This window comes from Bombina bombina, chromosome 1 (assembly GCF_027579735.1).
Source record: "Bombina bombina isolate aBomBom1 chromosome 1, aBomBom1.pri, whole genome shotgun sequence".
Lineage (NCBI taxonomy): Eukaryota > Metazoa > Chordata > Amphibia > Anura > Bombinatoridae > Bombina > Bombina bombina.
Window position 1 is genome coordinate 1,226,040,099 of NC_069499.1, and position 14,483 is coordinate 1,226,054,581.

Consider the following 14,483-nt stretch of genomic DNA (forward strand, 5'->3'; position numbering starts at 1 on the left):
GTCTCAGTATTTTTACAATAATCTGGTGATCTATTTTTAACTGAGCTTTCTATCTCCCCATGTCTTCTCATTAAGTTGGAATATTTCTGAGCTGGAGTTATCATTTTCTGCCTATCTTTTCCTAGAGCATTTTAAGATTCATAAGTTTTAGAGTCAATAGTATCAGTTTTACCTCTAGGGAATTCGCTGTTGATATCCCTAGTGCCAGGTTTTAGAATATAACTTTTTTATTCGTCACATAAGATCTACTTAAGTTTCCTTTCTGACTCAGATTGTCCATATCTGTACAAGAATTGGAACACTGCATGTCTGTGGAACCAATTGGGCCTCCTCCATCATAATCACATGGCTCTGCTTCTGTGTCTGAAAAATTCACTCTTCTTGCTTGTTTTTTAGAATCTCATTGTGTAGATGCTCCATGTAATTTAGAATGGGTGGAGTTGGATCTCCATCTCCTTGTTCATCTATTAGTCATTGTACTGTCCTCACTAACTGATAGCTAGACAGAAATAGCTTTGTGTTTATTCCAAACTGATTTTACTTCTGAATGGTTATTTTGTAAAACTGCAATACAATAAGAAACGTTGAAATTACAATATGTACTTACACATGGTGATTGCAATACATACAATAATACATGTTTCTAACACAGAGAGCTTACATTTAAACCTTACAGCAAATAGCAATTCAATCCAAATGCACAATGAACTATTAGCAAACAATCAAAAAACGTACAGGCATATGTATATTTAGAGGCAAATATGAAGAGCTGATTTCCATGCTTCTTGATGCTAAGATGGCTGCTGAGAAACTGAAAGTAAAACTTTATATTAAAGGGATCCTAAACACCTCGTCATTCAAGAAATCCTCAAAATAAATATAAAGTGCGTGCAGCAACAACCTCCATACTCACAATATAATGTGCATCTGATCTGTTATTATACTATTTTACCCTTTGTAACTTTTCCTCTAAACTGTAGCCTATGTGTTAGATAGGGAGCCGCCATGTTGTAACGCGTGTTAAGAGGAGATATGAGGTCACGTGATGCGCTCGTCTGTGTTGCTGGAAGAGCCTGTGCATAGGAGTTTTTTTTTTCTTTGAAGTTGATTTACATTAAGTGATGGTAAATTTGTATGTATTGCAAAACATATTCTAGATGCTCTTACTTTAACTAGCAGATCAATATCCTTATATTTAAAAAATAAACTTTTTTTACTTTGTTATTCCGTTTTTATTAGGGTAACCGTACAGTCTAATAATCTGCCTCTCTCTATATTTTTCACAGGGGCAGCTGTGATTGACATCGGTTTTAGCCAATCATCAGCTCACCATGCGCCCCATGTGAAATCGGACCTGCACGCTCCCGTGCTCTCAACTAACTCATTGCTATGGACTGCGCATGCACAATTCTTACGCTAATTGCGCATCTCTAAATGATAATACTACTAATAATAATAATAAGTGTTATTATTTAGAGATGCGCAATTAGCGTAAGAATTGCGCATGCACAGTCCATAGCAATGAATGAGTTGAGAGCACGGGAGCGTGCAGGTCCGATTTCACATGGGGCGCATGGTGAGCTGATGATTGGCTAAAATCGATGTCAATCACAGCTGCCCCTGTGAAAAATATAGAGAGAGGCAGATTATTAGACTGTACTGTTACCCTAATAAAAATGGAATAACAAAGTAAAAAAAGTTTATTTTTTAAATATAAGCACATCGATCTGCTAGTTAAAGTAAGAGCATCTAGAATATGTTTTGCAATACATACGAATTTACCATCACTTTACTTCAGAAGCGCTTCCTCTCAGACTAAGCAGCAGACCCATAGTACAGGCAGCTTAGAGAAATGAGCGACTGGTTCACACAGCACCTCTAGTGTACAGCTCAGCAAGGGATCAGCACTTTCTCTTGATAGTGAACTGAGTGCCGGTGAGGGAAAATGTTATTCACAATTGCGTGCTCGCTCACAGGGGGGATGACATGCGAACCAAGAATGTGCCCAGCCCCCTTGTCACTGTCTGGAAGCGATCGCCATAGGAGGGGGAAGATCGCCTTTAGATTTAAAATATTAAGGTAGACATCATTTAAATGCAAAATGGTCTATGCTGTATTGCTCAGTATTGGCAATTATATATGATAGCAAACGTATGTTTAGTTCATTGATGGCAAGTGTTAAAGGTCCCTTTAACAAACTTTATTAACACTTCCTGTTTCCTTCTTGAGAGGAAACAAGCTGTAATTGCAACATGAAACCACCAGATGTCATCAACATAATAAGCATATAATAGACAGAACAGTCATCCTGTGTTGAAAGAATTATTATTATTATCGGTTATTTGTAGAGCGCCAACAGATTCCGCAGCGCTAAAAATCTTTCTTTTCTTTTCCACATGAACACTTGATTATTCTTGTAGTCATCATTTTCCCTCAAATACGTTGAATGTTTGACATCAATAATTTCTTTTTTGTTTTCTTCACTGTAGTTTTCAATATGATACCCAATTCACAATAATCTGGATCTTGTATGTATTTATATAAAGATAACTGGAATTTTACAATTTTATCTCTAGTTTTAGAGAGTTCTGCTGTTTTCAATTTTATTACTAGCAATAGTTGTTTAAGCAAATATTCTGATAAGACCCTGTTCCATTCCCTTATAAACTCCTCCTCCATAACAACAAATGTAGAATATCTGTTTATATGCAAACCTCTATCATGTTCATACTATGATATATTTCAAGTGTCTATTTATCCAACTAGAACAGAGCTTTCCAAACCTTTCATGTTGGTGAAACACTTTTTAGACCTACATCATTTAGCGACACAGTAATTCAGTTGTACTGGCAAACAGGAGGTTAAACTATCTTGTTTTAAGGATAAGGACACATACATAAATGATATAATAACGTAATATATTTACAAGTAACAGTAAGAATGTGCAAGAATGAAAAAACGTTTAATAACACCAATAGCTATTTACTATTTTAATGGGATGTATGAGGTTGATGGGAGGAACACAGTTTCTGAATATTTGGTGGAATATTAGATAAAGACACTCGCATTTCATCATCAAGCATTTTTAAGCTTCCACTTCCTATCCATATATCAAGAACAGGAGCAGCAATGCACTACTGGGAGCTAGCTGCTGACTGGTAGCTGCACATGCATGCCTTTTGTCATTGGTTTACCAAGTATGGTTAGCTAGCTCCCAGTACTGCATTACTGCCTTCAACAAAGGATACCAAAGAGAATGAAGCAAAATTAATTACAGAAGTAAATTGGAAAGTTACTTTAAAATTATATATTCTATCTGAATCATGAAAGAAAAATATTGGGGTTCATGTCCCTTTAAAATGGAACACAGCTTTACATAAACCATCATCTTCAAATAAGTTTAAACTGTTAAATGTGGCATTCCCTGTTAGACACAAGATATGTTTCCTGTATAATTAATTGTATGAAAGTTACATATTATGTAGTTCTTGTGATTTATAGGCGTCAGCTTCTTACTTATATCAGTTGTATGTGTTAAAGAAGAAGCAGAGCGGAAGCAGAGCCGATCAGGTCCGCCAGACTTCGCTGAATATGGCGAGCAATACGCTCACCGTATTCAGCATTGCACCAGCAGCTCACAAGAGCTGCTGGTGCAACGCTGCCCCCTGCAGACTCGTGGCCAATAGGCTGCCAGCAGGGGGGTGTCAATCAACCCGATCGTACTTGGGCTGATTTCTGGCGATGTCTGTTCGCCTACTCAGAGCAGGCGGACATGTTATGGAGCAGCGGTCTTTGTGACCGCTGCTTCATAACTGCTGTTTCTGGCGAGTCTGCAGGTTCGCCAGAAATATGGGGCATCAAGCTCCATTCGGAGCTTGATAAATATGCCCCAATGTCTCCTTTCACTCCAGTCAGTGTCAGATCAGGATCACATTATTCAAAGGGACAATTAAACCAATTTTTCTTATGTTCTGTCCTGTGACTGCCCATATTCCCCTCTCCCCAAGGGGTGCAAGCAAACAAATCTCCCCAAATCTACAAAAGCCTATAACAAGAGCAAGTGAATGAATCCCTTCACTAGATTACAAAGAATTTGTAATAGAAAGTACATTGAAGGGCGACAGTTACTTAATAAAGTCTGTGGGGCCGATTTAAGAAGCAGCATATGCTGCTGTAGCCTGTTTCCACGTGAGCCTTCAGGAAACTTAAGATGCAGCGATCCTTAACTGGTCCACCACCTCTGAGTATCCGATCGGGATGATTAACACCCCCTGCTAGCGTCCGATTGGCCCTGAATGTGCAGGGGGCGGCATTGCACAAGCATTTCACACTAAATACTTGTGCAATGATAAATGCCGACAGCATGTGCTGTCGGAATTTATCGATGTGGGGCGAATCATGTCTGCACATTAATAAATCGGCCCCTATATGATTATCCAATAATACCACTAGACTTAAATATTGTGTACTGTTCTCTAAAGTAAAGGATAATCATAGGACAAAGGAATGGAAATGGAATTGACAACAGAATTCTTTAAGATTGTTCTGTCTGACTCTGAGAAGCTTTCTATTTCAAGCCTTTTTAGGAATCAAACAGCTCCCATAAAAATGCCACTCACAACCTAAGACCTGCTGCGCTTAAACCTTGGAAAGGTGAAACCCTGTGGGGTCTGAAAAAAAAAACACTTTTGTAACCTGTCTGGGGTTAACTGCCTGTGACTCTGGGGACAGCATAGCTTCCTTTGAGTGCCAGTGAGCACCCAGGGCTGAGCATGTTGCAGGGTCATAGGATGTGTACCCGGTCCAGTTTGAGAGTGCAGTCCCCTTCCGTGTTTTGCATATAGATAGATAGATAGATAGATAGATAGATAGATAGATAGATAGACTGACAGACAGATAAATATAGATAAATATTGTACCAAAAAATCATCAACTATATATAGAAATATGTATTAAAGGAACAGTAAAGTAAAAATAAAATGTTCATGATTTGGATAAAGCATGTAATTTTAAACAACTTTCCAAATTACTTCTGTTTTCAAATTTGATTTGTTCTCTTGGTATCTTTTATTGAATAGTAAAACTAAGTAGGCTCATAAGAGCTCAGGAGTGTGCATGTGTCTTTAGTATTCTATGGCAGAAGTGTTTTGCAACATTGTATAACAAAACTACAAATAAAGTATCAAAACACTTTTGCCAGAGTACTAAAGACACGTGCATACTCCTGAGCTCTTATGAGCCTACTTAGTTTTACTCTTCAATAAAAGATACTAAGAGAACAAAAGTACATTTGATAACAGAAGTATATAGGAAAGTTGTTTTAAATTGCATGCTCTATCCGAATCACGAAAGTTTAATTTTTACTTTACTGTCCCTTTAAAGAATAAATAGAACATATTCTTCTACGTGAAGAACATTGAAATATAAAATATTATTTCCTGACGGGTTAGTGTACTTGAGAAAATATGATCAGGTTTGCGCGCGAGTAAGGGTTTTAGGAATTTTTTCCACTTTTCGCACTCCATTGAAGTCTATGGGCGCCATGTACTAAAAGGGCGGGCGGACAGCTTCTTAACTCGCTTGCCCGTATGTATCATTACACACTCATCGGAGTGTGTAATGCCTGCCCCTTCAATTGTGCAACCGATTACGCGACTGAAGGGGCTGTCAATCACCGAGAGCGAGTGTGCTCTCAGTGATTTTGCTTCGCCACCTAAGAGGTGGCGTAGGGTGTAGGAAGCAGTGGTCTAATGACCGCTGCTTCTTACATTGCAGGAAGCAGGCTCGCATATGCGAACCTGCCCCGCAAAGGCTCCGGAGCAGCTTTCGCTGCTTCGTACATGGAGCCCTATGGGGGAATAAATTAACGCAGTCACGATATTCGAAGTTTGTCTTTTTGCGCGCCACAGTTAAGCATGCGAGCGTAAACTTTTTACTTTCAACTTGTAATACGTGCGCTACCCGGCGGGCGCAAAAAGCCAAAGTCTAGCTGGGTTAATGCATGACGGGAAGCAGAAACTACCGCTCCACTTGTAATCTAGCCCTAGGTTAGAGCAGGGAAGAAGCTTATTTACAGCTGTTCTTAATTGAAAACAGCAATTAAGGAAAGGGACATGGATTTCATAAGCCATTTAAAGGGGTGTATTATTCATTAACTGCTTTTGATTGGCAAACCCTTGTAACTTCTACTAATAAAATAACAGTTATATGGTTTGAAAACATTTTTTGTATACAGACCTTTTGCAATGCAGTGCTATGTAGATGATAACAACATCAGAAAAGAAATCCAGCAAACCTCCCAAGCGTATAATCAATCAAAGATTTATTTGGAAAACCGTGCACAAAAACATATAAAAAAAAGGGTAAAACATACAGAATGTCCCAACAACCTGGAACAGATAAAGGAATCGTCCTACGCGTTTCAGCAGATATTCGCCTTATTCATGGACATAATTTACTCCACACCAGCATGTCTATTTAAACACACCCTTGTCATCAGGTGTGAGAGCTCCAGGTACTAATTATTAAAGGGACAGACCTAGAATATCACCATACTGAAATAAAGACAGACTAAAAATAATAAGCATTTCATTGGGGGAGATTGCAACGTTAATACTTTAAATGTCAATATAGCATATAAAGAAATATACAGATCTCAACAATTTATAAACGCCTGGGCTAAACATATATATATAATTTGAGTAGCATATTCTACCATAAGCATCTAGTTAAAGACTTATATAAATGGGATCTGCCTCTATTTATTGTAGAGCCTCCATGCGAAAAAATATTTATGAACTGATATGCTAATGCCTTAACAATAACCATGTATTTTTGAAAATAAATAGTAGTGAGTGCATCACATTATTAATTACCCCAATAACAGTATTACATATATTGTATACCTGAGAGGGCTTATTAATGAAGAACAACAGAGAGAGCGTTGCAAAAGACAATGAGGAGATGCACAGAATAGTGTGTATAAATCTCTTTATATATGGTTCAGAGCGAGGTGTGCTAATTCTAATAATAATGTACCTAGAATAAATTAAATTAATAAAGATGGAATTTTACTCTATTAATACATAGAGATAAAGAATATATACAAGCCAATCTAAACTATACTTCTGTGTACCCATCTTAAATACATGATGTAACTCCTCTTTAGTATAGATTATCACATTTTGCTACATAATGGACTTCCTGGGATCATAATTATAAATCCTATCTATAAATGCCTCCAAAAATTAATGACATCGCCCACTATGTTAAAACCATCTGGAATCCTGGTTTTCATTTTGAAAATCCAGAAAGCCTCTTTGTATGAAAGTTTAGTTACTCTATCTCCACCACGTATGGCAGGTTTGATATGGTCAATAATTTGCCATTTTAGACTATTAACCACTTTGTTGTGAACATGTATAAAATGTCTGGCAAGGTCAGAACATTCGATACCATGCTCAATATTCTTGAGATGCTCCCTAATCCTATTTCAACACTCTCTGGAGGTGCACCCAATGTATTGTTTTTTACATTCCACGCAGTCTATGAGATAGATTACGAAGACAGAGCGACAGTTAGTATATGTATCCAACTCATAGACCTTCTGTGTGGTGTATGATTGAAAATTCTTAGTAACTTTTGTGAATCCACAAGCAATGCAATTGCTGTAGTGACACCTATAGTGCCCTTTTACATTTAACCAGCTATTGCTTCTTGTCTGTGTACTTCTAAGTAGACTAGGAGAAACTGCATTACCTATCGTATAGCCTCTACGCGAGACAAAGTTGCATCCCTTCTGCACAAGGTCTTTGAGGCTGTCCTCAGCAGTCAAAATTGGGAGATGCTTTTTCACAATATCACATATTGCATTAAATTGTGCACTATATGTGGTTATGAATGTAGGTCTAGAGTTATCAAAATGTTGTTTATTCACTAGGGCTTTGTTATCAAGGAGGAGGGTTTCTCTATCTAATCTCCTAAGAGGTGGCGTAGGGTGTAGGAAGCAGTGGTCTAATGACCGCTGCTTCTTACATTGCAGGAAGCAGGCTCGCATATGCGAACCTGCCCCGCAAAGGCTCCGGAGCAGCTTTCGCTGCTTCGTACATGGAGCCCTATGGGGGAATAAATTAACGCAGTCACGATATTCGAAGTTTGGCTTTTTGCGCGCCACAGTTAAGCATGCGAGCGTAAACTTTTTACTTTCAACTTGTAATACGTGCGCTACCCGGCGGGCGCAAAAAGCCAAAGTCTAGCGGGGTTAATGCATGACGGGAAGCAGAAACTACCGCTCCACTTGTAATCTAGCCCTAGGTTAGAGCAGGGAAGAAGCTTATTTACAGCTGTTCTTAATTGAAAACAGCAATTAAGGAAAGGGACATGGATTTCATAAGCCATTTAAAGGGGTGTATTATTCATTAACTGCTTTTGATTGGCAAACCCTTGTAACTTCTACTAATAAAATAACAGTTATATGGTTTGAAAACATTTTTTGTATACAGACCTTTTGCAATGCAGTGCTATGTAGCTGATCTATACTATTTATGTTATCCATATTTAATAAACTCTTCAATGTGCCTTTATATTAGTTTGCCTTTTTTAATCCGTATTAAAACATTAGCAATCCATTTAGTACAGAAAAATGTAGCCATTTTAACAACAGTTTCAAATCATTTGTCCATTTTTTTTTTTGTCAGTAGGGAAGCAAAAAATGTTAGTTCTAGTTTTGTCTTTGCTAACGTGTTTTTTTCAAGATACTGGGCAATTAAAAGAGCATATTTCTGGTTAAAAACAACTTTATGTCACCAAATACACAATTCTTTCGATCTCAGATATGTTGGTATTTTTATGCCCAGCTGGGGGCGCTGGATGTCTGATATTTAAGTTGCTGGCTTGGCTGGTTTATGATGTTTTATCACATGAGCTGGGAGAACAGCAGCTGTTTCTCAGTTTTTCCATTTCCAAGGATTGTTCTCTGGAACAAACTGTAAGCAAGGGCTGTGTGTGTATAGAGGCAATTTGTCAACCTCACATTAAAATTCACAACCTGAAAGCATCCGTATTAGATACTGGCTCTATGCAGCTTACACAGAGTTTAGCCAAGGTGAGACAGGTTAAAAAATGATACAGTGAAACCCATTGCTGAGCGTGAAATACATCCTTGTTAGATGCTAAATAGTTCCAACTGAAACAGGCACAGCCCTGCTTTATTTACAATTTGTAAACTAAAATAATTTTAAAAAGCAAATTAAGCTGTTTAAAAAACAGACATTAATTTCTAAAGTGCCCTACTATGGAATAAATTACAAGTGGCCCGCTATTTTGTGCTCCAACTTAAGCGTAAACATCGCTATGTTTTAACTTTTTGCACGCTTCAGGTAGCAAGCGTAGTACAAGTTAAATCGAAACCCAATGTGTGCTAACTTCCGGACTTTGTATATAGTGACGGCGTTAACTTATTCTCCCCATAGACTTTAATGAATAGCGCAGAAGAAAAAGCACTTATCACTTGCGCTAACCCAGCAGAATGCTATTTTATTGTAAATACATATTATATATTACAAATATATATAGAACGAAAGTGAGGTAAAAAGCACTCCTGGTATCAAGCTAAATAGCTAGCTATAGTGCCCTAGGTGCGCATCAGACTGGATACAAATAGTACAAAAACGGAAGGCACTCACAGGGTCTTAGTAAATAGTAGTAATTTAATACTGACGTCAGTATTAAATTACTACTATTTACTAAGACCCTGTGAGTGTCTTCCATTTTTGTACTACTATATATACATACCTATACCTATCTATCTATATACAGTATCTCACAAAATTGAGTACACCCCTTACATTTTTGTAAATATTTTATTATATATTTTCATGTGACAAAACTGAAGAAATGACACTTTGCTACAATGCAAAGTAGTGAGTGTACAGCCTTTATAACAGTGTGAATTTGCTGTCCCCTCAAAATAACTAAACACACAGCCATTAATGTCTAAAGCGTTGGCAACAAAAGGGAGTACACCCCTAAGTGGAAATGTCCAAATTAGTCCCAAAGTGTCAATATTTTGTGTGGCCACCATTATTTTCCCAGCACTGCTTTAACCCTCTTCACAGGTTGCCACTGGAGTCCTCTTCCACTCCTCCATGACGATATCACAGAGCTGGTGGATGTTAGAGATCTTGCGCTCCCCCACCTTCCATTTGAGGATGCCCCACATATGCTTAATAAGGTTTAGTTCTGCAGACATGCTTGGCCAGTCCATCACCTTTGCCCTCAGCTTCTTTAGCAAGGCAGTGGTCGTCTTGGAGGTGTGTTTGGGGTCGTTATCATATTGGAATACTGCCCTGCAGCCCAGTCGCCAAAGGAAGGAGATCATGCTCTGCTTCAGTATGTCACAGTACATGTTGGCAGTCATGGTTCCCTCCATGAACAGTAGCTCCCCAATGCCGTTAGCACTTATGCAGGCCCAGACCATGACACTCCCACCACCATGCTTGACTGTAGGCAAGAAAAACTTGTCTTTGTACTCCTCACCTGGTTGCCACCACACACGCTTGACACCATCTGATCCAAATAAGTTTATGTTGGTCTAATCGGACCACAGGACATGGTTCCAGTAATCCATGTCCTTAGTCTGCTTGTCTTCATCAAATTGTTTGCGGGCTTTCATGTGCATCATCTTTAGAAGAGGCTTCCTTCTAGGACGACAGCCATTCAGACCAATTTGATGCAATGTGCAGCGTATGGTCTGAGCACTGACAGGCTGACCCCCCCCCCCAACCCCTTCAACCTCTGCAGCAATGCTGGCAGCACTCATACGTATATTTCCCAAAGACAACCTCTGGATATGACGTCAAGCACGTGCACTCAACTTCTTTTGTCAACCATGGCGAGGCCTGTTCTGAGTGGAACCTGTCCTGTGAAACTGCTGTATGGTTTTGCCCACCATGCTGCTGCTCAGTTTCATGGTCTTGGCAATCTTCTTATAGCCTAGGCCATCTTTATGTAGAGCAACAATTTTTTTTCAGATCCTCAGAGAGTTCTTTGCCATGAGGTGCCATGTTGAACTTCCAGTGACCAGTATGAGAGAGTGTGAGAGTGATAACACCACATTTAACACACCTGCTCCCCATTCACACCTGAGACCTTATAACACTATTGAGTCACATGACAACGGGGAGGGAAAATAACTAATTGTGCCCAATTTGGACATTTACTCACTTTTGCCACATTAATGGCTGTGTGTTGAGTTATTTTGAGGGGAAAGCAAATTTAGGCCTAGATTTAGAGTTCGGCGTTAGCCGTGAAAACCAGCGTTAGAGGCTCCTAACGCTGGTTTCTTACGCACTCCGGTATTTAGAGTTTATTTACCGCGACTCAAAATACACCTAACGCTCAACTTTCTACCGCCACCTCAGACCCAGTAGTAAACATATACCGACAAAAAAAACATCCACGAATCACAAAACAAATATTACACAAAGTACACTTACACTCATACAAACACTACACTATCTTTATTTTTCATATTTATTTTGTTTTCGTTAAAATACAAAGGATTAAAGTTGCGAGATCTCGGGTGTTTGAAATAAATCCACAAAAATCCATTTTCCCATTGACTTACATGGACATACGGGAAAAGACCCTCATATACCTACATCTAACTAATAACATTATCACAAACATACACTCATCGATGCATACAAACAATATACACCACATGACATACACAAAATTTTTATTTATTACAAAAAGAACACGATTTAGTTACTTTTTCACACAAGCTCATGACGTCACTCACTTTACGAGGAAAACCAGTCTTAGAAAAAAAATTTAGAAATCTTTAGAGCCTCCATTGACTTCTATTGGGAAGACGTGCTCGTGCACGCGAAACCCTCATTTCCCTAACGCACGCAAATAGCGTAGACTGAAAAACTCCAAATACCAGCGCTAGAAAAAACATGATTTGATGCGTTAGACCTAGCGATGATAAATAGATCAAGAAATGACTATTTCCCTATGGTGGACTTATGGTTTTTAATTATTAAATATTCACAACACCATAAATTTGTTTCACACTTTTAGATTACATCAACTACAAATCCACATCACTAGTAACACATTATTATTTCAATAAAATTACATTTAAAATTAAAATAAAATTCTATACACATTTCTGGATTCACAAACACTACACAATGGGAAACACCTCTCATTTACCTTTATTATTGCATTTCAGTTATTCAACTCATATGCTTGCAGCAACTGCATATTTACATAGGCTTAACACATAATCACTCATGGATGCACATACATTACTTTTAACATTCACTCATACATGTGCATTCAAATGATGGTGGAAAAACACATTACATTCTCTAGAGGAATCACAAAACACAACATATGGATTTTACAGTACTTTTAACATCATGATTCCATCACCAGAAACCATTAGGAATTACGTACAACAAGAACATCATTACACCAGATTACAGATGTCACTTTATGGGAAGGAACAACAATGCCAGACCGCTATATAGAAGTCAGCATATGTGGGACACAATCACAATATATACGTATATGTACATAACACGCATCACCCATCACGCAACCACAAAGCACACATTTAGATTTTATTCAGCACACAATAACAATGTAGTCAAATACAACAACACAATGAGGATTTCACAACTACATAGGCAGGTTAATAATATCATGACGTCATTACAAGATTCAACCATACACATCACAGATTCACCACTGTACCGCCCCTTTAGGAACTTTAACACTCAATACTACAATACTACATATACGTAAATAACAGTTTGGAATAGCATTATTATGGAGATTTCAATGGGACAATTAAGAAATATTGTCAGATCGCAAATCACTTATATATATAATACTACAGATGACAGCCGGAAGTTATTCAGTATTAGTGCCATTTTTATGGCACGCATACAATATTGTCAGATCTAAAATCACTTATATATACAATACTACAGATGACAGCCGGAAGTTCTGATTTTTTATGGCGATTTGAATGGGACGCATACAATATTCACATCTCGGCAATCACTTATATATACAATACTACAGATGACAGCCGGAAGTTATTCAGTATTAGTGCGATTTTAAAGGGACGCATACAATATTGACATCTCGGCAATCACTTATATATATATACAATACTACAGATGGCAGACGGGAAGTTCGGAATTATTATTGCGATTTTAAAGGGACGCATACAATATTGACATCTCGGCAATCACTTATATATACAATACTACAGATGGCAGACGGGAAGTTCTGATTTTTTATGGCGATTTGAATGGGACGCATACAATATTGACAGCTCGGCAATCACTTATATATACAATACTACAGATGACAGCCGGAAGTTATTCAGTATTAGTGCGATTTTAAAGGGACGCATACAATATTGACTGCTCGGCAATCACTTATATATATATACAATACTACAGATGACAGCCGGAAGTTATTCAGTATTAGTGCGATTTTAAAGGGACGCATACAGTATTGACAGCTCGGCAATCACTTATATATACAATACTACAGATGACAGCCGGAAGTTATTCAGTATTAGTGCGATTTTAAAGGGACGCATACAATATTGACTGCTCGGCAATCACTTATATATATATACAATACTACAGATGGCAGACGGGAAGTTCGGAATTATTATTGCGATTTTAAAGGGACGCATACAATATTGACATCTCGGCAATCACTTATATATACAATACTACAGATGGCAGACGGGAAGTTCGGAATTATTATTGCGATTTTAAAGGGACGCATACAATATTGACAGCTCTGAAATCACTTATATATACAATACTACAGATGTTACTTTATCGTTTACAAACAATGTTGCAGCAACATTGATCGATCACATTCGATGCACATTATACACAACTATGCACTTTCATTCATGTTAGCCTGGACGTGTGCTTGTTACTATAAGATTGCGTTTAATAAATATTTATTACGCATATGATCAAACATTACAAACATGCACTGTATGTGTGATATTTGACACTTTCACATTGAGAATCATTGTTTGAAACTAACATTTCAGCAAACAACAAATAAACGCCCACTGTGAAAGCATTCGCGCCGCTCACATACAAACAAGTGAATACAATCAGCAATCATTACAAACTCAATACCATTGGACTAATTGTACTATAAATCCCCCAAACAACATGGCCAATGCATCACTTGTGATCCACATCAGATCAAGTGCATACCTTGTTACGCTGTTTTGAAAGATGGATGACGATGACATGGTAGACACTGCTGGTGCTGCTATTGGCGAACTAGCTGTTGGTCGAATCAGGCAGCCTCGGCGGCTCAGACCGAGACGAAGGGGTCGTCTGGTTCGAGGTCCTCGTGTCTACAGGGTGAGACCCACCTTGGAAAACATGAGTGACTTTGAGGTTTTTGATAAGTATCGG